Source organism: Heterodontus francisci, chromosome 34 (assembly GCF_036365525.1).
Source record: "Heterodontus francisci isolate sHetFra1 chromosome 34, sHetFra1.hap1, whole genome shotgun sequence".
Taxonomy (NCBI): Eukaryota; Metazoa; Chordata; class Chondrichthyes; order Heterodontiformes; family Heterodontidae; genus Heterodontus; species Heterodontus francisci.
Genome location: NC_090404.1, coordinates 40,363,599 through 40,388,168, shown reverse-complemented (window position 1 = coordinate 40,388,168; position 24,570 = coordinate 40,363,599). Strand labels below are relative to the sequence as shown.

The window sequence follows — 24,570 nt, the reverse complement described above, 5'->3', positions numbered from 1 at the left end:
GCTATTTTTAATCTCCTTCCTAGCTCCCTAAAATTTGTTGCCAGGACCTCATTTACCCTTTCCATCTATGTTAATGGTGCCAACGTGGACCATGACCTCTGGCTGTTCACCTTCCCCCAGATAAATGTCCTGTAGCCGTACCGTGACATCCTTGATCCTGGCACCAGGGAGGCAACACACCATCCTGGAGTCCGACCTATGGCTGCAGAAAGACTTCTGTGTTCCCCTGACTAATGAAAGCCCCATCACGACTGCTCTTCTCCTCTTCCTCCTCCCCTCCTGTGCAGCTGAGGCACCTGTTGTGCCACAAACGTGGCTCTGTCTGCACTCCTCTGAGGAACCATCACCCTCACCAGTATCGAAAATGGAAAGCCGATTAGCAAGTGAGATCATATCAGGGGACTCCTGCACTACCTGCCTGGTTCTCTTAGACTGTCTGTCGGTTACCCATTCCTTATCCTCCTGCATGCTTCTAACCTGTGGTGTGATCACCTCCCTAAACCTGCTATCCATGTAGTTCTCTGCATTGTGGATGCACCACAGTGACTCCAGCCACTGCTCGAGATCCAAACCCTGGAGCTCAAGCTTGTGCAGCCGGTGACACTTCCTGCAGATGTGTTTTTCTAGGACACATGGTGCGTCCACGACATCCCACATGTCACAAGCTGTGCTTTGTACTCAGCCAAGCTGCCGTGCCAGACCTTAACTTAACCGACTATTTAGAAGTAGAATATGTGACCACTTACTCAACCAACCAGCACCTTTCACTGCACAGAAACAAGAACCAAATACTGGAGGACAGAAAAAGTAGAAAAAAGGAGCACCTCCTCTCCCCTTCACTGAACTCACCACTCAGCAACTCACCACTCCAGACTCTGTTTACAATCTGCACTCATCAATCTTTTAGTCATTCTTTGCTGTTTTTCTACATTCTGTCCAACATTCTGATCTGCCACCCATCTTTGTGCAATTCCATTCCTTTAATTTTGATATGACCTTTAACATTTCCAGTAAACCATGGTTAGTGAGTCCTCCCCACTCCGAATCCTGTTCATACTGAGAATCCCAGGGTGGAGAGCTGGGATATCCTGTCTCAAAACACAGTCACAGAGACACAGCATCATTTACAGCACAGAACATGGCCATTTGGCCCATCAATTCCATGTCAGCTCTCCAGGGAGCAATCCACTCAGTCCCACTGCCCCACATCAGCCCATAGCCCTGCAAGTTTATTTCCTTCAAGTGACCATCCAGTTTCCTTTGAAAATCATTGATTATTTCCACTTCCACCACACACATTGGCAGCGAGTTCCAGGTCAGAACCACTTGCTGCAGAAGAAGTTCTTCCTCACATTCCTGCTTCAACTCTTCCTCAAAACCTTCAATCTGTGTTCCCTAGTTCTTGTACCATTAGTTCAAGGGAACAGTTTTTCTTTGTCTAATTTATCAAAGTCTCTCAGAATCTTGTACATTTCTATGAAATTTTCCCTCAACCTCCTTTGCTCCAAGGAGAACAACCCCAACTTCTCCAACCTCCCCTTGTGAACTCTCTGCTGTGTCAGCAGGTGGGATAACTGAGTGAATCCCTTCCCACACACTGAGCAGGTGAACGGCCCCTCCCCAGTGTGACTGCGTTAATGAATATCCAGCTTTGATGGGGAACCCAATCCCTTCCCACAGTCCCCACATTTCCATGGTTTCTCCATGGTGAGGGTGTCCTTGTGTCTCTCCAGGTTGGATGATCAGTTGAAGCCTCGTCCACACACAGAACACGTGTACAGTTTCTCCCCGCTGTGAATGGTGTGATGTTTTCTCAGGCTGTGTAACTGGTTAAAGCTCTTTCCACAGTCAGTCACTGGAACACTCTCACTCGGGTGTGTGTGTGTGTCTCGGTGCTTTTCCAGTCACACTGATGTTTGAAATCTTTTTCCACAGGCAGAACAGACAAACATTTCTCCTTCCACATTCAAAGGCCGATGATATTCAGGTCCTGATGAATCGAGTGTTTCTGTCAGATCTTGATGTGATGTTTGGTTTGAATTTCCCGTCAGTAAATCCTCCCCTTCTAATACCCTGTAAAAGGAGTTTACAAAAGTCAGCACTGTCAGTCCAGGATAGAAATTCAGAACAGACAGTTCTAGTTTCAATGGAACATTCTTTCCTCTCTTGTTTCCCCCAAACATGTGGTCCATTCAAAGTAAAAGAAGCTAAAATAAGCAACAAATTGTAACAGAAGCAAAGGGAACCTTCCCAACTAAACCAGAACATTGCTCCCAGTGTCCACGAGACACTCCGTATCCTGAGGTGTCCACTGGTTGCAGAAGGCCACCCGGCACAGACAAGACCACGGAAGACAGGGCAGCAGCTAAAGTGACACCCCCACTCCCAACATGGTCCCTGTACATCCTGGACCTACACATTGTTTCTCAGCCTGAGCGAGAGGGAGAGAGAGAGATGGAGAAGGTGACAACTGAGTGTTTAAATAGACAAGACAGATACAAACCTGGGTGGGTTTGGGGTGGATGAGGTGAGGGAGAGGAGGGCATTGGGGGGACTGGGGGGTTTTGGAAGGGCAGGTCATCGAAAGGGCTGTGGGTGTGGGTGGTGTTTTAACCAGGCCCAAGAGCAGGTCCAGGAAAAGATCCTCCAACCTCCCCACCCCACCTCCACACCGAGTGGCCAGAGATTAGGTGAATGGGGCTAAACTGTAACCAAGGTCATTGATAAGGTCACACTAGGCAGACTGGTCATGAAAATAAAAGCAAAGCAGCAAGTTAGAGTCAAAATTGACTCAAGAGGCAGGAAAGCAAAGAGTAATGGTTGATGAGTGTGTGTGTGACTGGAAGGCTGTTTTCAGTGAGGTTCTGCAGGGATCAGTACTGGGTCCTTTGCTTTTTGTTCTATATATCAATGGTTTGGACTTGAATGTAGGGGTTTGATTAAAAAGTTTGCAGATGATACAAAAATTGACCATGTGGTTGATAATGAAGAAGAAAGCTGTAAACTGCAGGAAGATATCAATGGATTGGTTAGGTGGGCAGAATAGTGACAAATGGAATTCAATCCGGAGAAGTGTGAGGTAATGTATTTGGAGACAGCCAACAGGGCAAGGGAATACACAATAAATGATGGGATATTGAGAAGTATAGAGGAACAGAGGGAACTTGGAGTGCATGTTCATAGATCCCTGAATATGGCTGGGCAGGTAGATAAGGCGGAAGGGATACTTGCCTTTATTGGCCAAGGCAGAGAACATAAGAGCATGGAGGTTACTCTGGAAATGTATAAAACATTGGTTAGAACACAGCTGGAGGACTGTGTACAGTTCTGGTCACTGCACTGTCGGAAAGATGTGGCTATATTAGAGAGGGTACAGAGGAGATTTACGAGGATGTTGTCTGGATTGGAGAATTTTAGTTCTGAGGAAATATTGGATAGGTGAGGGTTGTTTTCTTTGGAATAGAAGAGGCTGAGGGGAGACCGAATTGAAGTGTAGAAAATGATGATGGGTCTAGATAGAGTGGTTAGGAAGGACCTATTCCCCTTGGCTGAGGGGTCCATAATCAGGTGCATAGATTTAGGGTAAGAGGTAGGAAATTTAAAAGGGATTTGAGGAGAAATGTTTTCAGCCAGAGGGCGGTGGGGATCTGCAACTCACTGCCTGGGAGGGTGGTAGAGGCAGAAACCCTCACAACAATTAAAAAGTACTTGCATATGCACCTGAAGTGTCCTAAACTACAAGGGTATTATTACGACCGACCGCACAAGTCAAAGCCCCACAATCAAAATATACAATTTTGATAGTGGTGGGAGAAACACACTGTTGATTCAGTCCCGTCCCTCACAGATCGCCTGACATTTTATACAATCCAAATTAAAGAAAGATCCAGCCAAATTGTACCATCTATTAACCCCCGAATAAGGTTAACCAAACCAGGTGTCTTTAGATCAACAAATAAACTGTTTAATTAGAAAAACTAAATTCTTAAACACTGCTAACATATAAACATTTAAAACAGAAAAGAATAGTGTCTTTGCATATTTACGGTCCTGCCAAAGTGAAATCTTCCCATGTGGAATAGTCCAATGTTGCTTGAAGTCCTCACAGCCGTGTGATGGGGGGAGAAGATAAAAAGGTTCTTCAACAGTCTAGTTCAGCAGTTGAATTGATGCTGTTCTTCTCCAGCGATAAATTTCAACAATTACAGTTCAGTAGTTAAAGGAATTGGTTATTTTCTTTTAAGAAATTAATCTGGCTTGACATCAGAATTCTGGGAGTATAATAAATAGGGTTTAAATAAACCAAAGTGAGCTCTCTTTTCCTTCAGTATATGCTGGATGATAATCTGTGTCTGTCTCTGTTAACAGTGTCTCAAAAGCCAGTTTTTCCAACTAATTTCAAATGTCAATTGGAAACAATGTATCTCTCGATCTTCAGTCTGAGTGGCTGTATCCCGGGGCAACGAGAATACATTCTTTGACTCAGTCTCTGGAGCTTGTTGCCTTAAAGCAGTACTGCTCCTTTTCCAGCCTGAAAGGCACACCGCATTCTTCCTGGAAAAAAAATACAGGATCATAACACTATGGACCAAGAGCTGGAAAGCGGGATTAGGCTGGATGGTTCCTTGTCAGCCAGCGAGGACACGCTGGGCCGAATGGCCTCCTTCCGTACTGTAAATTTCCAGGATTCTAAGTTGAGGAACAACCCACTTAGGTAACGATACAGGGGCTGTAACCTCTCACACTGAATATATACATGGCCCATGGACTCTTAAAGGCTGCAAACATCACATGCAGCCTGAGAGTGGGTGAAGCTGCTTAAAACCCTATTGTCCAGGATGCCCCATCTCCTGGGCACTCGGACCCAGTTGGAAACAGAGTTTGTCAGGTTCTGTTTGCTCTCTGTGCCCTCACCAAGATGGCTGTGCTTGCACCCTGACCCCGCCCTGTCCAAGATGGTGGCCAGAGACCCCTCTCCCCCGGGCCTGTCACCACAAGGTAAACATGGGGCCTCTTGGCCTACCCCAGGTGTATATGAAGCCTCCCAGCCCACCCACGGCTCTAATTCCTCCCCTGTACCCACAATCTCCTCTCGCCTCCCGATCCACCTGGTCCATCTCCATTACCTACGCTGGACATGCTCAGCGCACAGTCTGATTCCGCGCCGATGCACTCAGCCCCTGTGGTCATTGAAAAGGGACTGACCCTTATCACGGGAGTCCTGGGTAATGAATCCTCCACTGAAAGCTCCAAATATTGAATGGATGATTTTGTGTCATCCCATTGAGATCAGGGCCAGAGAGACAATGGAAAAATTATTAAATAAATTATACAGAAACCCGAGTGCCCGGGACATCAACTATAGTGTGAAGTACAGTGGGAATTCTGTTCTTCACCCAAATTTGGACTCAGGAATTAGAGGGATGTTTTCATAACTTGTAGTTGACACCAAACTGGATGATAGAACTAATAATGAGGAGGAGTGCATTGAAATCCAGGAAGACATAAACAGGCTGGCAGACTGGACAGAAATGGGAAATGAAATTCAACATAGTGAAATGTGAACTGGTTCATTTTGGGAGGAGGAATAAGGAGGCCAGTTATCGGTTGGAATGCAAGAAATTAAATGGAGCAGAGGAGCAAAGAGATCTGGGAACAGAGTCACATAAATCACTAAAAGGAGCAACACAAGTCGATAAGAGAGCAAAGAAAGAACAAAGAACAGTCCAGCACAGGAACAGGCCATTCGGCCCTCCAAGCCTGCGCCAATCTTGATGCCTGTCTAAACTAAAACCTTCTGCACTTCCGGGAACTGTATCCCTCTATTCCCATCCTATTGATGTATTTGTCAAGATGCCTCTTAAATGTCGCTATCGTACCTGCTTCCACCACCTCCCCCGGCAGCAGGTTCCAGGCATTCACCACCCTCTGTGTAAAGAACTTGCCTCGCACATCCCCTCTAAACTTTGCCCCTTGCACCTTAAACCTAAGTCCCCGAGTATCTGACTCCTCCACCCTGGGAAAAAGCTTGACTATCCACTCTGTCCATGCCGCTCATAACTTTGTAAACCTCTATCATGTCGCCCCTCCACCTCCGTCATTCCAGTGAAAACAATCCGAGTTTATCCACCTCTCCTCATAGCTAATGCCCTCCAGACCAGGCAACATCCTGGGAAACCTCTTCTGTACCCTCTCCAAAGCCTCCACGTCCTTCTGGTAGTGTGGCGACCAGACCTGCACGCAATATTCTAAGTGTGGCCTAACTAAAGTTCTGTACAGCTGCAGCATGACTTGCAATTTTTATACTCTATGCCCCGACCGATGAAGGCAAGCATGCCGTATGCCTTCTTGACTACCTTATCCACCTGCGTTGCCACTTTCAGTGACCTGTGGACCTGTACGCCCAGATCTCTCTGCCTGTCAATACTCCTAAGGGTTCTGCCATTTATTGTATACCTCCCACCTGTATTAGACCTTCCAAAATGTATTACCTCACATTTGTCCGGATTAAACACCATCTGCCATTTCTCCGCCCAAGTCTCCAACCGATTTTTTTCCTGCTGTATCCTCTGACAATCGTCATCATCATCCGCAACTCCACCAACCTTTGTGTCGTCTGCAAACTTACTAATCAGACCAGCTACATTTTCCTCCAAATCATTAAAATATACTACAAACAGCAAAGGTCCCAGCAGTGATCCCTGCGGAACACCACGAGTCACATCCTCCATTCAGAAAAGCACCCTTCCACTGCTACCCTCTGTCTTCTATGACTGACCCAGTTCTGTATCCATCTTGCCAGCTCACCTCTGATCCCGTGTGACTTCACCTTTTCTACCAGTCTGCCATGAGGGACCTTGTCAAAGGCTTTACTGAAGTCCATATAGACAACATCCACTGCCCTTCCTTCATCAATCATCTTTGTCACTTCCTCAAAAAACTCGATCAAGTTAGTGAGACACGACCTCCCCTTCACAAAACCATGCTGTCTCTCACTAATAAGTTCGTTTGTTTCCAAATGGGAGTAAATCCTGTCCCGAAGAATCCTCTCCAATAATTTCCCTACCACTGACGTAAGGCTCACCGGCCTATAATGTCCTGGATTACCCCTGCTCCCCTTCTTAAACAAAGGAACAACATTGATTATTGTCCAGTCCTCTGGGACCTCACCTGTAGCAAATGAGGACACCAAGATTTCTGTCAAGGCCCCAGCAATTTCTTCCCTTGCCTCCCTCAGTATTCTGGGGTAGATCCCATCAGGCCCTGGGGACTTATCTACCTTAATGCTTTGCAAGACACCCAACACCTCCTCCTTTTTGATAATGAGATGACTGAGACTATCTGCACTCCCTTCCCTGGACTCATCATTCACCAAGTCGTTCTCTTTGGTGAATACTGAAGCAAAGTACTCATTTAGTACCTCGCCCATTTCCTCTGGCTCCACACATAGATTCCTTCCTCTGTCCTTGAGTGGGCCAACCCTTTCCCTGGTTACCCTCTTGCTCTTCATATACATATAAAAAGCCTTGGGATTCTCCTTCATCCTGTTTGCCAATGACTTCTCATGACACCTTTTAGCCCTCCTCACTCCTTGCTTAAGTTCCTTCCTACTGTCTTTAGATTCCTCAAGGGCTTCATCTGTTCCTAGCCTTCCAGCCCTTATGAATGCTTCCTTTTTCTTTTTGACCAGGCTCACAATATCCCGCGTTATCCAAGGTTCCTGAAACTTGCCAAACTTGTCTTTCTTCCTCACAGGAACATGCTGGTCCTGGATTCTAATCACCTGACGTTTGAAAGACTCCCATATGCCAGATGTTGATTTACCCTCAAACAGCCGCCCCCAACCTAATTTCTTCAGTTCCTGCCTAATATTTTTATAATTAGCCTTCCCCTAATTTCGCACCTTCACCCGAGGACGACTCTTATCCTTATCCACAAGTACCTTGAAACTTACGGAATTATGGTCACTGTTCCAGAAATGCTCCCTGACTGAAATTTCGACCACCTGGCCGGGCTCATTCCCCCAATACCAGGTCCAGTACGGCCCCTTCCCCAGTTGGACTGTCTACATATTGTTTCAAGAAGCCCTCCTGGATGCTCCTTACAAATTCTGCCCCATCCAAGCCCCTAGCACTAAGTGAGTCCCAGTCAATATAGGGGAAGTTAAAATAACCCACCACCACAACCCTGTTACCTTTACAACTTTCCAAAATCTGTCCACATATCTGCTCCTCTACCTCTCGCTGGCTGTTGGGAGGCCTGTAGTAAACCCCCAAAATCATGACTGCACCCTTCCTATTCCTGAGCTCCACCCATATTGCCTCACTGCATGACCCCTCTGAGGTGTCCTCCCGCAGTACAGCTGTGATATTCTCCTTAAGATGTTCTTTTCGAGAGGAATACAATGTAACAGCAGGGAGGGAATGTTAAATTTATAGAGAACCTCACTTAGAAGGACTGTGAGCCGTTCTGGTCTCCAGATTAAAAAAGGATATTGAAGACTGAAGAAAGTGCAGAATAGATTTACAAAGATGTCACCAGAGAGGATGTTACTATCCAGCAAGATTGAGCAGGCTGGGGATCCTTTCTCTGGAAAAGAGAAGACTAGGAGGAGATCTGATAGAGGTCTTTAAAATTGTCAGTCAGTCAGAACAAGGGGGCAGCAATATAATACAGACATTAACAGGTCAAATAGAGAACTTAGGAGGAATTTCTCTTCTCAGAGAGTGGTGAGAATGTGGAACTCACTGCCATGTGGAGTGGTTGAAGGTGATAACAATGATGTGTTTAAGGGGAGGCTCAATACATTTATGAGGGAGAAGGGACTAGAGGGATATGAGGGCAGGGTGGGACGAGGTAATCAGTTTGGGAGGAGGCACATGTGGATTATAAACAGCAGCACAGACTAGAGGGGCTGAACGGCCTGTTTCTGGGCTGTAATTCTGTGTACATTCAGCCTGGGTGGATTAATGCTCAGGTTCACTGGGCCCAGGGGTGGATTAATGAAAGTTCTGGCTCTATGTTTTAGACGATGCTGCCGAGTATTGCAGGTGATGGAGAAGAGTTTCTCTCTATCTACCCTGTCAGTTTCAATTAATATCTTGAAAAGTTTAATCAAATCACCCCTTAATCTTCTGAATTCCAGGGACTACAACCCTCACAGTGAGGTGATTCATTCTGGCAGAAGGAATAGGGAGAGGCAACAAACACTTAATGGTACAGTTCTAAAGAATTTGCAGGGATAGAGGGACCTGAGGGTTCATGTGCAGAGATCACTGAAAGTGGAAGGATGTATTGAGGGAACAGTTGGCAAAGCAAATGGGATCTTGGGCCTCATAAATAGAGGTATTGAACACAAAAGGAAGGAAGTGATGCTGAACATTTATAAAGCTCTGGTTAGGCCACAACTAGAGTATTGCATCCAGTTCTGGTCACCACACTTTAGGAAGGATGTGAAGGTCCTTGAGAGGGTGCAGAGATTTATCAGAATGGTTCCTGAGATGAGAGAATTTAACTACAAGGTTAGGTTGGAGGAGCTGGTGTTGTTCTCCTTGGAGCAAAGGAGATTGAGGGGGGATCTGATTGAGGTGTTGAAAATGATGACAGGTTTAGATAAGGCAGACCAAGAAAAGCTGTTCCCATTAGCTGATGATACAAGGATTAGTGGACACAGATTCTGGTTTTGAGATACAGGAGGGATGTGAGGAAGCAGTTTTTTTACACAGTGAATGGTAATGACCTGGAACTCACTGCCTACGAGGGTGGTGGAAGTGGAGATGATCAATGATTACAAAAGGAAATTGGATGGGCACTTGAGGGAAATAAACCTGCAGGACTATGGGGATTGAGTGGGGGAATGGGACTGACTGGATTGTTTAACAGAGAGTGGGATTAGAATTAGAATATTACAGCGCAGTACAGGCCCTTCGGCCCTCGATGTTGCGCCGATCATCTGACCTACACTATTCCATTTACATCCATATGTCTATCCAATGACCACTTAAATGCCCTTAAAGTTGGCGAGTCTACTACTGTTGCAGGCAGGGCGTTCCACGCCCCTACTACTCTCTGCGTAAAGAAACTACCTCTGACATCTGTCCTATATCTTTCACCCCTCAACTTAAAGCTATGTCCCCTCGTGTTTGCCATCCTCATCCGAGGAAAAAGACTCTCACTATCCACCCTATCTAACCCTCTGATTATCTTGTATGTCTCTATTAAGTCACCTCTCCTCCTCCTTCTCTCTAACGAAAACAACCCCAAGTCCCTCAGCCTTTCCTCGTAAGACCTTCCTTCCATACCAGGCAACATCCTAGTAAATCTCCTCTGCACCCTTTCCAAAGCTTCGACATCCTTCCTATAATGCGGTGACCAGAACTGCACGCAATACTCCAGGTGCGGCCTCACCAGAGTTTTGTACAGCTGCATCATGACCCCGTGGCTCTGAAACTCGATCCCCCTACTAATAAAGGCTAACACACCATATGCCTTCTTAACAGCCCTATTAACCTGGGTAGCAACTTTCAGGGATTTATGTACCTGGATACCAAGATCTCTCTGCTCATCTACACTACCAAGAATCTTCCCATTAGCCCAGTACTCTGCATTGCTGTTACTCCTTCCAAAGTGAATCACCTCACACTTCTCCGCATTAAACTCCATTTGCCATCTCTCAGCCCAGCTCTGCAGCCTATCTATGTCCCTCTGTACCCTACAACACCCTTCGACACTATCCACAACTCCACCGACCTTCGTGTCATCCGCAAATTTACTAACCCACCCTTCTACACCCTCATCCAGGTCGTTTATAAAAATGACAAACAGCAGTGGCCCCAAAACAGAACCTTGCGGTACACCACTAGTAACTAAACTCCAGGATGAACATTTGCCATCAACCACCACCCTCTGTCTTCTTTCAGCTAGCCAATTTCTGATCCAAAGCTCTAAATCACCTTCAACCCCATACTTGCGTATTTTCTGCAATAGCCTACCGTGGGGAACCTTATCAAACGCCTTACTGAAATCCATATACACCACATCCACGGCTTTACCCTCATCCACCTGTTTGGTCACCTTCTCGAAAAACTCAATAAGGTTTGTGAGGCACGACCTACCTTTCACAAAACCGTGCTGACTATCGCAAATGAACTTATTCTTTTCAAGATGATTATAAATCCTGTCTCTTATAACCTTTTCCAACATTTTACCCACAACCGAAGTAAGGCTCACAGGTCTATAATTACCAGGGCTGTCTCTACTCCCCTTCTTGAACAAGGGGACAACATTTGCTATCCTCCAGTCCTCCGGCACTACTCCTGTCGACAATGACGACTTGATGGAATCAAAAAGCTCATTGTCCTCCTTCTGTGCTGTAATGACTCTGATTCATTTGTGTAATCTCTCCTCGTAATTTAACCCTTGGAGTCCAGGTATCATTCAGGTAAATCTACACTGCACTCCCTCCAAGGCCATTATATCCTCCCTAAGGTGTGGTGCCCAGAACTGAACACAATACTCCAGGTGTGGTCTAACCAGGGCTTTGTGTATCTCAGTGCTTTTCCACTCTCACTGATACCTGAAATCTTTTCCCACAGACAGAACAGACAAACCTTTCTCCTTCCACATTCAAAGGCCGATGATATCCAGGTCCTGATGTATCGAGTGACTCTGTCAGATCTTGATGTGATGTTTGGCTCGAGATTCCCCATCTGCATATCCCCTGCTTCTAAGCCCCTGTAAAAGGAGTTAACAAAAACCATCACTGTCAGTCCAGGATAGAAATTCACAACATTCTCTCCTCCTGCTTCCTGGCCCAGGATGATTGTACATGCACCCTGCTGTACATTGTCCTGAGGGAGGCCACACACCAGCCTGGATTCACGTCTGCGACTGCAGAAACGCCTGTGTATTCCCCAATCAAATCTCCTATCACTATTGCTCATTCAGTCAGCTTTGTGACCCTCTGTGAAGCTGATCCAACTGTGCTGCCATGGCCTTGACTCTGGCTGCACTCCTTAGATGAACCATCACTTTCATCAGTATTCAGAACTGAATACTGGTTGGAGAGTGAGATGCACTCAGGGGTCTCCTGCATTCCCTGCCTGTTTCTTCTTGACTGTCAGTTGGCCACCCATTGCCTCTCTCCCTCCATACTCTGAAGCTGCAGGGTGACCATATCTATAAACGTGCTGTCCACAAATCTCTCACCTCATGGATGCACCGCAGTGACACCAGCTGCAGTTCATGCTCCGAAAACCGGAGCTCGAGCTGCTGCAACTTGTTTTATCTTCATCCATGTGATGTGGGTGTTGCTGGCTCGGCCAGTATTTATTGTCCATCCCAAACTGCCCTTGACAACTGAGAGGCTCGCTCGGCCATTTCAGAGGGCATTTCAGAGTCAGCCACATTGCTGTGGATCTGGAGTCACATGTAGGCCAGACCAGGTAAGGACAGCAGATTTCCCATCTCATGAACCAGATGGCTTTTTAATTGCAGATTTATTAATTGAATTTAAATGTCACCATCTGCCGTGGTGGGATTCGAACCCATGTTCCAGTGACATTACCCCGATGTCACCACCTCCCCCAATGATACTTCCAACACAAATGGTTATCTGGAGTTGGCACATTACACAGGATGTGCACTCCAGAGGTCGGAGCAGCCCCACCATTGGCAGGAATTTGGGACTTGTAACTGCAAAGGCTTTTGTCATCAAAAAGGACTGTAATGTATCAGTGTGGTGTGAGATAGTCAAGTGTTGAATAAGTAAAGAAAATATCTTTGTAAATAGCTGACACCACAATTTACAATCAAAGTGCTGTTTAGTTAATTGTGGATTTCTTTTAGTTTAGTTATTAGAACAAAAGACTTAAAATGTGAAATCTTGTGTAATTTATTAGTGTGGTCTGGGGATTCATATCTCATATTTTTCATATTGACAATCTCTGAGGTCGGAACAACTGGAAAGTGGGATGAACAGATACAATGGGCGGAATGGCCTCCTCCTGTGCTGTAAATAGAGCCAGAGAGTTATGCAGCACAGAAACAGGCCCTTCGGCCCATCCTGTCCGTGCCGGTCATCAAGCACCTAACTATTCTAATCCCATTTTCCAGCACTTGGCCCATAGTCTTGTCTGCTATGGTGTTTCAAGTGCTCATCTAAATACATGGTTAAATGTTGTGAGGGTTCCTGCCTCGACCACCTCTTCAGGCAGTGCTTTTCAGATTCCAACCACCCTCTGGGTGAAATTTTTTTTCGCACAAATCCTCTCGAAACCGCCTGCCCCTTACCTTAAAATCAATGTCTCCTGGTTATTGACACCTCCACGAAGGGAAAAAGTTTCTTCCTATCGAACCTATCAATGCCCCTCATATATGTGAATACCTCAATCATATCCCCCTTCAGCCTTCTCTGCTCTAATGAAAACAACCCCAGCCTTTTCAGTCTCGCTTCATACCTGAAATGCTCCAGCCCAGGCAACATCCTTGTGATACTTCTCTGCACCCTCTCCAGTGCAATCACATCCTTCCTATTGTGTGGTGCCCAGAACTGTACACAGTACTCCAGCTGTGGCCTAACTAGCGTTTTATACAGTTCCACCATAACCTCCCTGCTCTTATATTCTATGCCTCAGCTGATAAAGACAAGTATCCCATATGCCTTCCTAACCACCTTATCTACCTGTGCTGCTGCCTTCAGTGATCTATGGACAAGTACACCAAGGTCCCTCTGTACTTCCTAGGGTCCTCCCATCCATTGTATATTCCCTTGCCTTGTTAGTCCTCCCAAAATGCATCACCTCACACTTCTCAGGATTAAATCCCATTTGCCACTGCTCTGCCCATCTATATCGTCCTGTAATCTGAGGCTTTTCTCCTCACTATTTACGACACCACCAATTTTCGTGTCATCTGCGAATTTACTTATCATGCCTCCTATAATCACGTCTAAATCATTAATGTACACTACAAACAGCAAGGGTCCCAGTCCCGATCCCTGCGGAACACCACTGGTCACAGGTTTCCACTCGTAAAAACAACCCTCGACCATCACCCTCTGCCTCCTGCCACTAAGCCAATTTTGGATCCAATTTGCCAAATTGCCCTGGATACCATGGGCTCTGACCTTCTTAACCACTCTCCCATGTGGGACCTTATCAAAAGCTTACTGAAATCCATGTAGACTACATCAACTGCTTTACCCTCATCTACACACCTAGTCACTGCCTTGAAAAATTCAATCAAGTTAGTTAGACACGATTCAGCAGACCCATTCACCCGCCTCCAGCATTCTCCCTCTACCTGGAGCCCTCCCCTTGGCCTCTTACCCGCTCTTGATCTCTTCATTGAAAACTGTCGGCGAGACATTGGTCGTCTCAATTTCTCTGCCCCCCTCACTCACTCTAACCTGTCCCCCTCTGAACTTGAGGCACTCCGTTCTCTCAGGTCTAACCCCGACATGGTCATCAAACCTGCAGACAAGGGTGGTGCTGTTGTTGTATGGCGTACCGACCTCTACCTTGCAGAAGCTCAACGCCAACTCACAGACACCTCTTCCTACCTCCCTCTGGACCATGACCCCACCACCGAACATCAAGCCACCGTCCAAAGGACTGTCACTGACCTCATCTCCTCTGGAGATCTTCCCTCTACAGCTTCCAACCTCATAGTCCCGCAACCCCGGACAGCCCGCTTCTACCTCCTTCCCAAAATCCACAAACGGGACTGTCCCGGCAGACCCATCGTGTCAGCCTGCTCCTGCCCCACTGAACTTATTTCTTCCTATCTAGACTCTATCTTTTCTCCGCTGGTCCAGTCTCTTCCCACCTACATCCGTGACTCTTCTGACGCCCTACGTCATTTTGACAATTTCCAGTTTCCTGGTCCCAACCGCCTCCTCTTCACTATGGACGTCCAATCGCTCTACACCTCCATCCCCCCACCAGGATGGTTTGAGGGCTCTCCGCTTCTTCCTGGAACAGAGGCCCAACCAGTCCCCATCCACCAACACCCTCCTCCGCCTGGCTGAACTTGTTCTCACATTGAACAACTTCTCCTTCAACTCCATGCATTTCCTTCAAGTAAAAGGTGTCGCTATGGGTACCCGCATGGGTCCTAGTTATGCCTGTCTTTTTGTGGGATATGTCGAGCATTCTTTGTTGCAGTCCTACTCAGGCCCCCTCCCCCAACTCTTTTTCTGGTACATTGATGACTGTATCGGTGCCGTTTCCTGCTCCCGCCCCGAACTGGAAAACTTTATCAACTTTGCTTCCAATTTCCACCCTTCTCTCACCTTTACATGGTCCATCTCTGACACTTCCCTTCCTCGACTTCTCTGTCTCCATCTCTGGGGATAGGTTGTCTACCAATATCCATTATAAGCCCACTGACTCCCACAGCTACCTCGACTACACTTCTTCACACCCTACCTCCTGTAAGGACTCCATTCCATTCTCCCAGTTTCTCCGTCTCCGACGCATCTGCTCTGATGATGCTACCTTCCATGACGGTGCTTCTGATATGACCTCCTTTTTCCTCGACCGAGGATTTCCCCCCACTGTGGTTGACAGGGCCCTCAACCGTGTCCGACCCATTCCCCGCACCTCTACCCTCACCCCTTCCCCTCCCTCCCAGAACCGTGACAGGGTTCCCCTTGTCCTCACTTTTCATCCCACCAGCCTCCATATCCAAAGGATCATCCTCCGCCATTTTCGCCACCTCCAGCGTGATGCCACTACCAGTCGCATCTTCCCCTCCCTTCCCCTGTCAGCATTCCGAAGGGATCGTTCCCTCCGCGACACCCTGGTCCACTCCTCCATTACCCCCACCACCTCGTCCCCGTCCCAGGGCACCTTCCCTTGCAATCGCAGGAGGTGTAATACCTGCCCATTTACCTCCTCTCTCCTCACTATCCCAGGCCCCAAACACTCCTTTCAGGTGAAGCAGCGATTTACTTGTACTTCTTTCAATGTAGTATACTGTATTCGCTGCTCACAGTGTGGTCTCCTCTACATTGGGGAGACCAAGCGCAGACTGGGTGACCGCTTTGCAGAACATCTCCGCTCAGTCCGCAAGCAGGACCCTGAGCTTCCGGTTGCTTGCCATTTCAACACTCCCCCCTGCTCTCATGCTCACATCTCTGTCCTGGGATTGCTGCAGTGTTCCAGTGAACATCAACACAAGCTCGAGGAACAGCATCTCATCTACCGATTACTACACTTCTTCACACCCTACCTCCTGTAAGGACTCCATTCCATTCTCCCAGTTTCTCCGTCTCCGACGCATCTGCTCTGATGATGCTACCTTCCATGACGGTGCTTCTGATATGACCTCCTTTTTCCTCAACCGAGGATTTCCCCCCACTGTGGTTGACAGGGCCCTCAACCGTGTCCGACCCATTCCCCGCACCTCTACCCTCACCCCTTCCCCTCCCTCCCAGAACCGTGACAGGGTTCCCCTTGTCCTCACTTTTCATCCCACCAGCCTCCATATCCAAAGGATCAGCCTGCCGGACTGAACATTGAGTTCAATAATTTCAGAGCATGACAGCCCCCCACTTTACTTTCATTTTTAGTTATTTTTTCTTCTTTTTTTTCTTCCTTTTTTTTTACATTCCTTTTTACATTTTTTAACAATCTTTTTTTGCATTTATTTCATTTCATCTTAGTTTGTTCAGTTTGCTTACTCACTGTTTTTTTCAGGTTGTTTTTCTTCAGGTTTGCACTTGCTGCTGTTCAATATTCAGTATATTCACACCTAATCTGTACTAATGCTTTGTCTTTCAACACACCATTAACATATTGTTTGCCTTTGCTCCGTGACCTTTTGGTCAGCTATGTGGCCTGGTCCAATCTGCACCTTCTCCTTTGTTATCTCTTGCCCAACCCCCACCTCACTTGTTTATAATCTGTGACTTTTCTAATATTTGTCAGTTCCGAAGAAGGGTCACTGACCCGAAACGTTAACTCTGTTTCTCTTTCCACAGATGCTGCCAGACCTGCTGAGTGAATCCAGCATTTCTTGTTTTTGTTTCAGATTTCCAGCATCTGCAGTATTTTGCTTTTATTTTAGTTAGACACGATGTCCCCCTGACAAAGCCATGCTGACTATCCCTGATTAATCCCTGCCTCTCCAAGTGGAGATTAATCCTGTCCCTCAGAATTTTTTCCACTATTTTCCCAACCACTGATGTTAGACTCACTGGCCTGTAAGTACCTGGTTTATCCCTGCTACCCTTCTTGATAATGGCACCACATTCGTAGTCCTCCAGTCCTCTGGTACCTCTCCTGTGACCAGAGAGGATCTGAAAATTTATGTCAGAGCCCTCTCCTCCCTTGCCTCACAGAACAGCCTGGGATACATCTCATCTGGGACTGGGGATTTATCCACTTTTAAGCCCGCTAAAACAGCTAACACTTCCTCACTTTCAATGCTAATATGTTCAAGTGTATCACAATCCCCCTCCCTGATCTCTACACCTACATCATCCTTCTCCATAGTGAACACAGATGCAAAGTAATCATTCGCATTTTCCTTGATCTTGCCCGCCAGTGTTTTTTCATGCCCCCTCTTTGCTCTCCTAATTACTTTTTTTGTACCCCCGCTACACTTTCTATCCTCCTCTAGTACCTCCGCTGTTTTCAGCACTTTGAATCTGCCATAAGCCTCCTTCTTTTTTCCTGATCCAATCCTCTATATCCCTTGACATCCAGGGTTCCCTGGACTTGTTGGTCCTACCCTTCACCTTTACGGGTACATGTTGCCTCTGAACCCTCACTATTTCCTCTTTGAATGACTCCCACTGGTCTGATATAGACTTTCCGACAAGTAGCTGCTCCCAGTCCACTTTGGCCAGATTCTGTTTTATCATATTGAAATCGGCCTTCCCCCAATTCAGTACTTTTATTTCCAGCCCGCCTTTGTCTTTTTCCATAATTACCTGAAATCTTAGAGTTATGATCACTATTCCCGAAATGTTCCCCCATCGACACTTCTACCACTTGCCCAGCAGCATTCCCTGGGATTAGGTCCAGTACTGCGCCTTTTCTTGTTGGACTTTCTAGGTACTGGCTCAAAAAAGTCTCCTGTATATATTTTAAGAATTCTGCCCCCTTTAAGTCTTTTACACTCAGACCATCCCAGTTGATTAGGTAAGTTGAAATACGCTACTATTATTACTCCATTATTTTTACACCTCTCAGAGATTTGCCTACATATCTGCTCCTCTATCTCTCCCTGACTGTTTGGAGGCCTGCAGTACACTCCCAGCCAAGTGATTGTCCCCTTTTTGTTTTTAAGTTTGACTCATCTGGCCTCATTTGAAGAACCTTCTCGGATATCATCCCTCCTTACTGCAGTAATTGACTCCTTAATCAACAGTGCAATGCGACCTTCTCTTTTATCCCTTCTCCTGTCACACCTGAAGATTCAATACCCTGGAATATTGAGTTGCCAGTCCTGCCCTTCCCTCAACCATGTCTCTGTGATAGCAACAATATCATAATCCCATGTGCTAATCAACACCCTCAATTCATCGGTCTTACTAGTCAGACTCCTTGTATTAAAATAAATGCAATCCAGCCTTGCATTTGTCACTTGTGCCTTAACAGGTCTATATTTGCTCTGCCTAACAGACTGACTCAGTTTCTCTTCTATATTTGACAGAGCATCACCCGCTCCTATACCTCCACTCTGTATCCCATTCCTCTGCCAAATGTGTTTAAACTGCCCCCAACAGCACTCGTAAACCTCCCAGCAAGGATGTTCGTCCAACTTGTGCAGCTCCCACCTTTGCCAGAAACAGACCCAGTGATCCAGGAAGCTAAAGCCCTCCCTCCTGCACCATCTCTTCAGCCACGCATTCATCTGCTCTATCCTCCTATTCCTATACTCACTAGCATGTGGCACTGGAGTAATCCAGAGATTTCAACCTTTGAGGTCCTGCTTTTTAATCTGCTACCTAGCTCCTCGTCCCTCTTTCAGGTCCTCATCCCTCTTTTCACCCCCGTCGCTGGTACCAATGTGTTCCACGACCTCTGAATGTTCACCACCCACCCCCCACCACCTTCAGAATGTCCTGCAGCCGCTCTGTGACATCCTTGACCCCAGCACCAGGGAGGCAACATACCATCCTGGAGTCACTTTGTGGCCACAGAAACACCTATCTGGACCCCTTAGGATAGAATCCCCTTTCACTATAGTTCTTCCACTCCTTTTCCTCCCCTGCTGTGCAGCAGAGCCATGCGTGGTACCACAAACTTGGCTGTTGCTGCTTTCCCCTGGGAGGTCATTCCCCCCCCCAACAGTATCCAAAGTGGTATATCTGTTTGAGAGGGGGATGGCCACAGGGGACTCCTGCACTACCTGCCTGCGCCTACTACTCCATCTGGTGGTCACCCATCTCATTTCTGCCTGTGCAGCCATTACCTGCAGTGTGACCACCTCTCTAAACGTGCTATCCACAACGTCCTCAGCATCGCGGATGCTCCACAGTGAATCCACCCGCAGCTCCAGCTCCGTAATGCGGGTAGCCAGTAGTTGCAGCTGGATACACTTCCTGCACACATGGTCGTCAGGGACACTGGAAGCATCCCTGATTTGCCACATCGCGCAGGAGGAGCATATCACGGGGCTGAGCTCTCCTGCCATGACTTAGTACTCACTTTATCACTCAAGGTCTTTTTTCAAACAAAAAACAACTTTCCCCTTATTATTTAAAGCTATTTAAATTGACTAACAGTTGTTACTTACCCAACTAATCACCTTGAAAAGTTACTGTGATATCACTAAGTCCTTTTTTTCCCTCTTTTGAGTCTCAGCGCATGCCGAGACACACAGGGAGCCTGTCGCCGCTCTGGATCAGCTTCCTCACAGGTCCGCCAGTCACCGCTCCGCTCCCAGGTAAGTAAGGGCCTTGAGCCCCGCTCTTCATTTACAGCCTGTCGCTGCTCCTGATCAGCCTCCTTGCAGATCCGCTAGTCACCGCACCGCTCCCAGGTAAGTAAGGGCCTCGAGCCCCGCTCTTTATTTATAGCCTGCCATGTTTTATGTTTTCTATTTTCTATTGCACAGGATGTGCACTGCAGAGGTTGGAGCAGCCCTGCAATTCCTCTAAATATTAGATAATAAACTTGCTACTACAAGCGGCACAGTGGTTAGCACCACAGCCTCACAGCTCCAGTGATTCTGGGTACTGCCTGTACGGAGTTTGCAAGTTCTCCCTGTGACCGCGTGGGTTTCTGCTGGGTGCTCCGGTTTCCTCCCACAGCCAAAGATTTGCAGGTTGATAGGTAAATTGGCCATTGTAAATTGCCCCAAGTGTAGGTTGGGGAATTGAGGGGATGTGGTAGGAATATGGGATTAATGTAGGATTAATATAAATGGCTGGTTGATGGTCGGCACAGACTCGGTGGGCCGAAGGGCCTGTTTCAGTACTGTATCTCTAAATAAATAAATAATAAACCTCAATACTTAAAAATAAAGACTCACCGGCTACTCACTTCCCTTCTCTTGGTGTCAGTTAAATCTCAGGAAGCTGCCCCTTATTCTGATGAAAACTGGAATGTTTAATTTCCAGCTCCTTGAACAAACTTCCTAACTTTGGAGAAAGGGAAACAACGTTTGCACCATCACTTTAATGCGGCCCCACTCACTGACCGGCGACTTTGATTCCAGGCCTGAGAGCCGCTGAAACTCGTTGTGACTGAGGCTGCGCTCAGCTTCCGGGAGCCGCACCGTGCATGCTCCGCGCAAACAGGCGGACTCGATGGGGCGGAGCCTTCTGACGCCTGCGTGTTGCGGTTCTTGGGATGGAGATAGGCCGTATTTATGCACGCGGTGCATTCTGGGCAGTATATGCTGCCATTTACCAGTCGGAGAATGGACGGGTAGTTCATGTTTCATACTCAAAAATAAAATGGTGTAAAACAGCGAAAATATATTAACGACGCGTTTGCTGGCAACGTAACCAAATAGGTGATGCAGCACTGGTACATGCGCAAATGCAGCCTCATCGACTGAAACGTCACTGTGCCTCAGGCAGCTGCCAGGAGTAAAGATGGCGCTGCTGAATTTGACACAAATCACGAATTAAATCCAAACCGCCTCAATGGTCGCATTCAGGTCCCTGCTCCCTCCCGTGATCGCCGCTTCAATCGCCGCATTCAGTTTCATGCTCAATCCACGCTCCCTCCGATGCCCTTTGACTCGTCATTTTCAATGACTCTCCGCTCTCCCACTCGCCACTCCCTTCCAGCGCTTATTGGGAAGTTCAATGGCGGGGCTTCAACCCAACATTATCGGCGTTAAAAAAAATGTTCACGGTTCACCGCATTGGAGTCCATGCGCAGTGCCGAACTGCTTTTCGCGGAAGCGCAATGCCAAGCAGTGTGAGTGATGGCGGCGGACAAGGTCCTTGTGAGTTGTATCACACACGACACCCCCTTCCCTCCGAGGATGTTTTACTGGAGTTGTGTTGCTGAGTGTTTCGAAACTCTGTCTGCAAGAGCTGGAGGAGATTATAGAGATAGTGAGGCGTGAGGGTATGGAGAGATTTGAAAGCAAGGATGAGGATTTTAAAATTGAGGTGATGCTCAACTGGGAGCCTGTGTAGGCCAGTGAGCACAGTGGTGATGGGTGAACAGGACTTGGTTCGAGTAAGGATACAGGCAGCAGAGTTTTGGATGATCTAAAGTTTATGGAGGGTAGAATGTGGGATGCTGGCCAGGAATGTGTTAGAATAGTCAAGTTGAGAGGTAACAAATACATGAATGTAAGTTTCAGTGGCAGATGAGCTGAGACAGTGGTGAAGTCTGGCAATGTTACTGAGGTGGAACTAGGCAGTCTGAGTGATGGTGCTGATATGCAGTTGGAAGCTCATCTTGGGATCAAATATGATACCAAGGTTATGAATGGTCTGGTTTAGCCTCAGACAGTTGCCAGGGAGAAGGATAAAGTTGGTGCCCAGGGAGTGAAGTTCGTGGCAGGAAGTGAAGACTTCCCAATCTTTAATTGGAGAAAATGTCTGTTCATCCAGTACTGGATGTCAGACAGTCAGGATGGTGTGTGACTTGGAGGGGAACTTTGAGGTGATGGTGTTCACATACACCTGCTACCCTGGTCCTTACAGGTGATGGAAGTTGAGGGTTTGGGAGGTTCTGTTCAAAATTCTGGTCCAATTGTACATTCATAAAATCACCCTCTTCTCCTCCCTCCCTCTTTTTCTTCCTCTCCCTCCTTCCTCCTATAGAGGGCAGAGTCTTGTGTAGGTCCAGACGAGTTGGCAGGTTCCCTTCCCTGAAGGACATTAGTGAACCAGTTGGGGTTGTCCATCAATCCAGCAGCTTTCATGGTCACTTTTTCCTATTGCCAGTCCCATGAATTACCAGATTCATTCAGCTCCATTTCACAACCTGCCTTTGTGTTTTTGTGGCTTCTCTCACAGACATTTTTTCCATTTTCAAGCAATTTGACAGGGTTTTAGAAGAGGAGGATTTGCAGTTGTGAAATGCAAAGCAAACATTTGATCGAGTTCTGAAGGACTTGCCCAATTTATCGTAACCCAAATATCACTGGATTTTGAACATGGAAGGAAAAAGCACTGATCACAGTGGGGAGAAACTGTACACGTGTTCTGTGTGTGGAAGAGGTTTCAGCCGATCATCGGGCCTGTCGAAATACAAGTGCAGTCACACTGGGAAGAAACCATGTAAATATGGGAACTGTGGAAAGGATTGAATTATCCATTTGAGCTGGAAACCCATCCATGCAGTCACACTCTGGAGAGGCTGTTCACCTGCTCTGAGTGTGGGAAGGGATTCACTCAGTCATCCTACCTGCTGACACACCAGCGAGTTCATACTGGGGAGAGACCTTTTAAATGTCCAGATTGTGGGAATTGCTATAAATGTTCTACTGAACTGATGTCCCATCAACGTGTTCACACTGAGGAGAGACCGTTCAGGTGTTCTTATTGCAGGGCTGGGTTCAAGCAATCATCTGAACTCACTGTACACCAGTGCAGTCACACTGCAGAGAGACCGTTCATCTGCTCTGTGTGTGGGAAAGGATTCATTACTTCATCCCACCTGCTCAGACACCAGCGAGTTCACAATGGGGAGAGGCCATTCACCTGTTCAGAACACAGTAGGGGATTCACTACTTCATCCAACCGGCTGACACACCAACGAGTTCACACTGGGGAGAGGCCGTTCACCTGCTCAGAGTGTGGGAAGGGATTCACTACTCCATCCCATCTTGTGACACACCAGCGAGTTCACACTGGGGAGAGACCATTCACCTGCTCAGAGTGTGAGAAGAGATTTACAACTTCATCCAACCTGCTGACACACCAGCGAGTTCACAAGTAACTCAGGGCTGAGAAATGTCCATGAAACAGCAGATTTCCAACATTGGGATTTTGGAAATCCAACAATAGGTTCTCCCTTTCCGGCCGTGACCGGCTTTGACAAAAATTAAAGCAATCAGTTCTGATGTTCTTTTTTTAAAGTTGACAAAATACAAAACTGCTCGGTGGTCTTTTTACCTGTTTTTAAGTTGTGTTTATTTTTTATAGTCAGTGGAAAGGAAATTGAAGCAGGATAGTAAGTGGGTGGATGTGCATACTCCTCCACAACTTCTGTGTGTTAGTGTTCTGTAAATTTCCAAAAAGGAGGCGTGTTTATACACAGACCAATTCCCAATGTTTGTTTTTGCCTTCATGGGATATCTTAGCATAGACCACCTGAGAAATGACACAGCTCATTTGACATGGCTTAAAATTAATAGTGCAGGATCAGCAGCTGGCAAGTCGCTGGACTGCAGCAAAATGATTGCTCTATCAATAGGAATTTGAAACTTGCTTCCATTTACATTTGAATATTTTGAAGACAGAGGTAGATAGATTCTTGATAAGCAAGGAGGTGGAAGGTTATCGGGGATAGGTGGAAATGTGGAGTAATCAGTTCAGACATGAACTTATTGAATGACAGAGCAGGCTTGAAGGGCTGAGTGGCCGACTCCTGCTCCTAATTTATATGTTTAGACACACACAGCTGTGTACATACAAAGTCATTTCTGAAAACACTGCACAAACTGGTTACTGAATGTGAATATCCTGCAGTGAGCATGAACTGTATAACCTTCATATGTCCTGTGCATTGCAGCAACTGAAGTGATCTGGAATTTCCACTTATCGGTTTGCTCAGGCTGAATTCCATTCATTGTTCATCTCCACTTTCACTGTCCACTGCCCCAGTCACACTGTAAACCTGGAGTCTGTATGAAGCTGGTCTTTGCACCTTAGTGATGCAAAGCAAGGAGTATAACTCTGGCCATCTTTTTTCAATGTGTGGTTTGACATTGCGTAAGATTATCTGGAAAAGCTGTCGTGCACCTGGTTTTGCTTTCTGCTTCGTTCAGGTGATTAACTCAGCACAAAGTAAGAAAAATGACCCCACTTAACGTGAAGTTTCTGGATTGTCAACGTCTGTTAAATGTTTAGTTTTTATTAATTTATATACATATTGATTTTTGCACGTCACTTACCAAGGTGCCAGAATGTGCAGTCTAGTA

The 24,570-nt window shown here is 46.7% G+C and overlaps 1 long non-coding RNA gene across 2 annotated transcripts; it reads right to left on the bottom strand.

Moving 5' to 3' along the window:
* Positions 1-3,942: 3,942 nt before the first annotated feature.
* Positions 3,943-20,766, bottom strand: LOC137348525 (uncharacterized). 2 transcript variants are annotated; one of them, XR_010969127.1, is made up of 3 exons: positions 20,488-20,766; positions 11,610-11,733; positions 3,943-4,554 (listed from the first exon to the last, which is right to left on the bottom strand). It is a non-coding gene; the product is annotated as an uncharacterized lncRNA (long non-coding RNA). The 2 variants fall into 2 exon arrangements; XR_010969128.1 differs by lacking the exon at positions 20,488-20,766 and adding an exon at positions 19,750-20,150.
* Between the last annotated feature and the right edge of the window lie 3,804 nt (positions 20,767-24,570).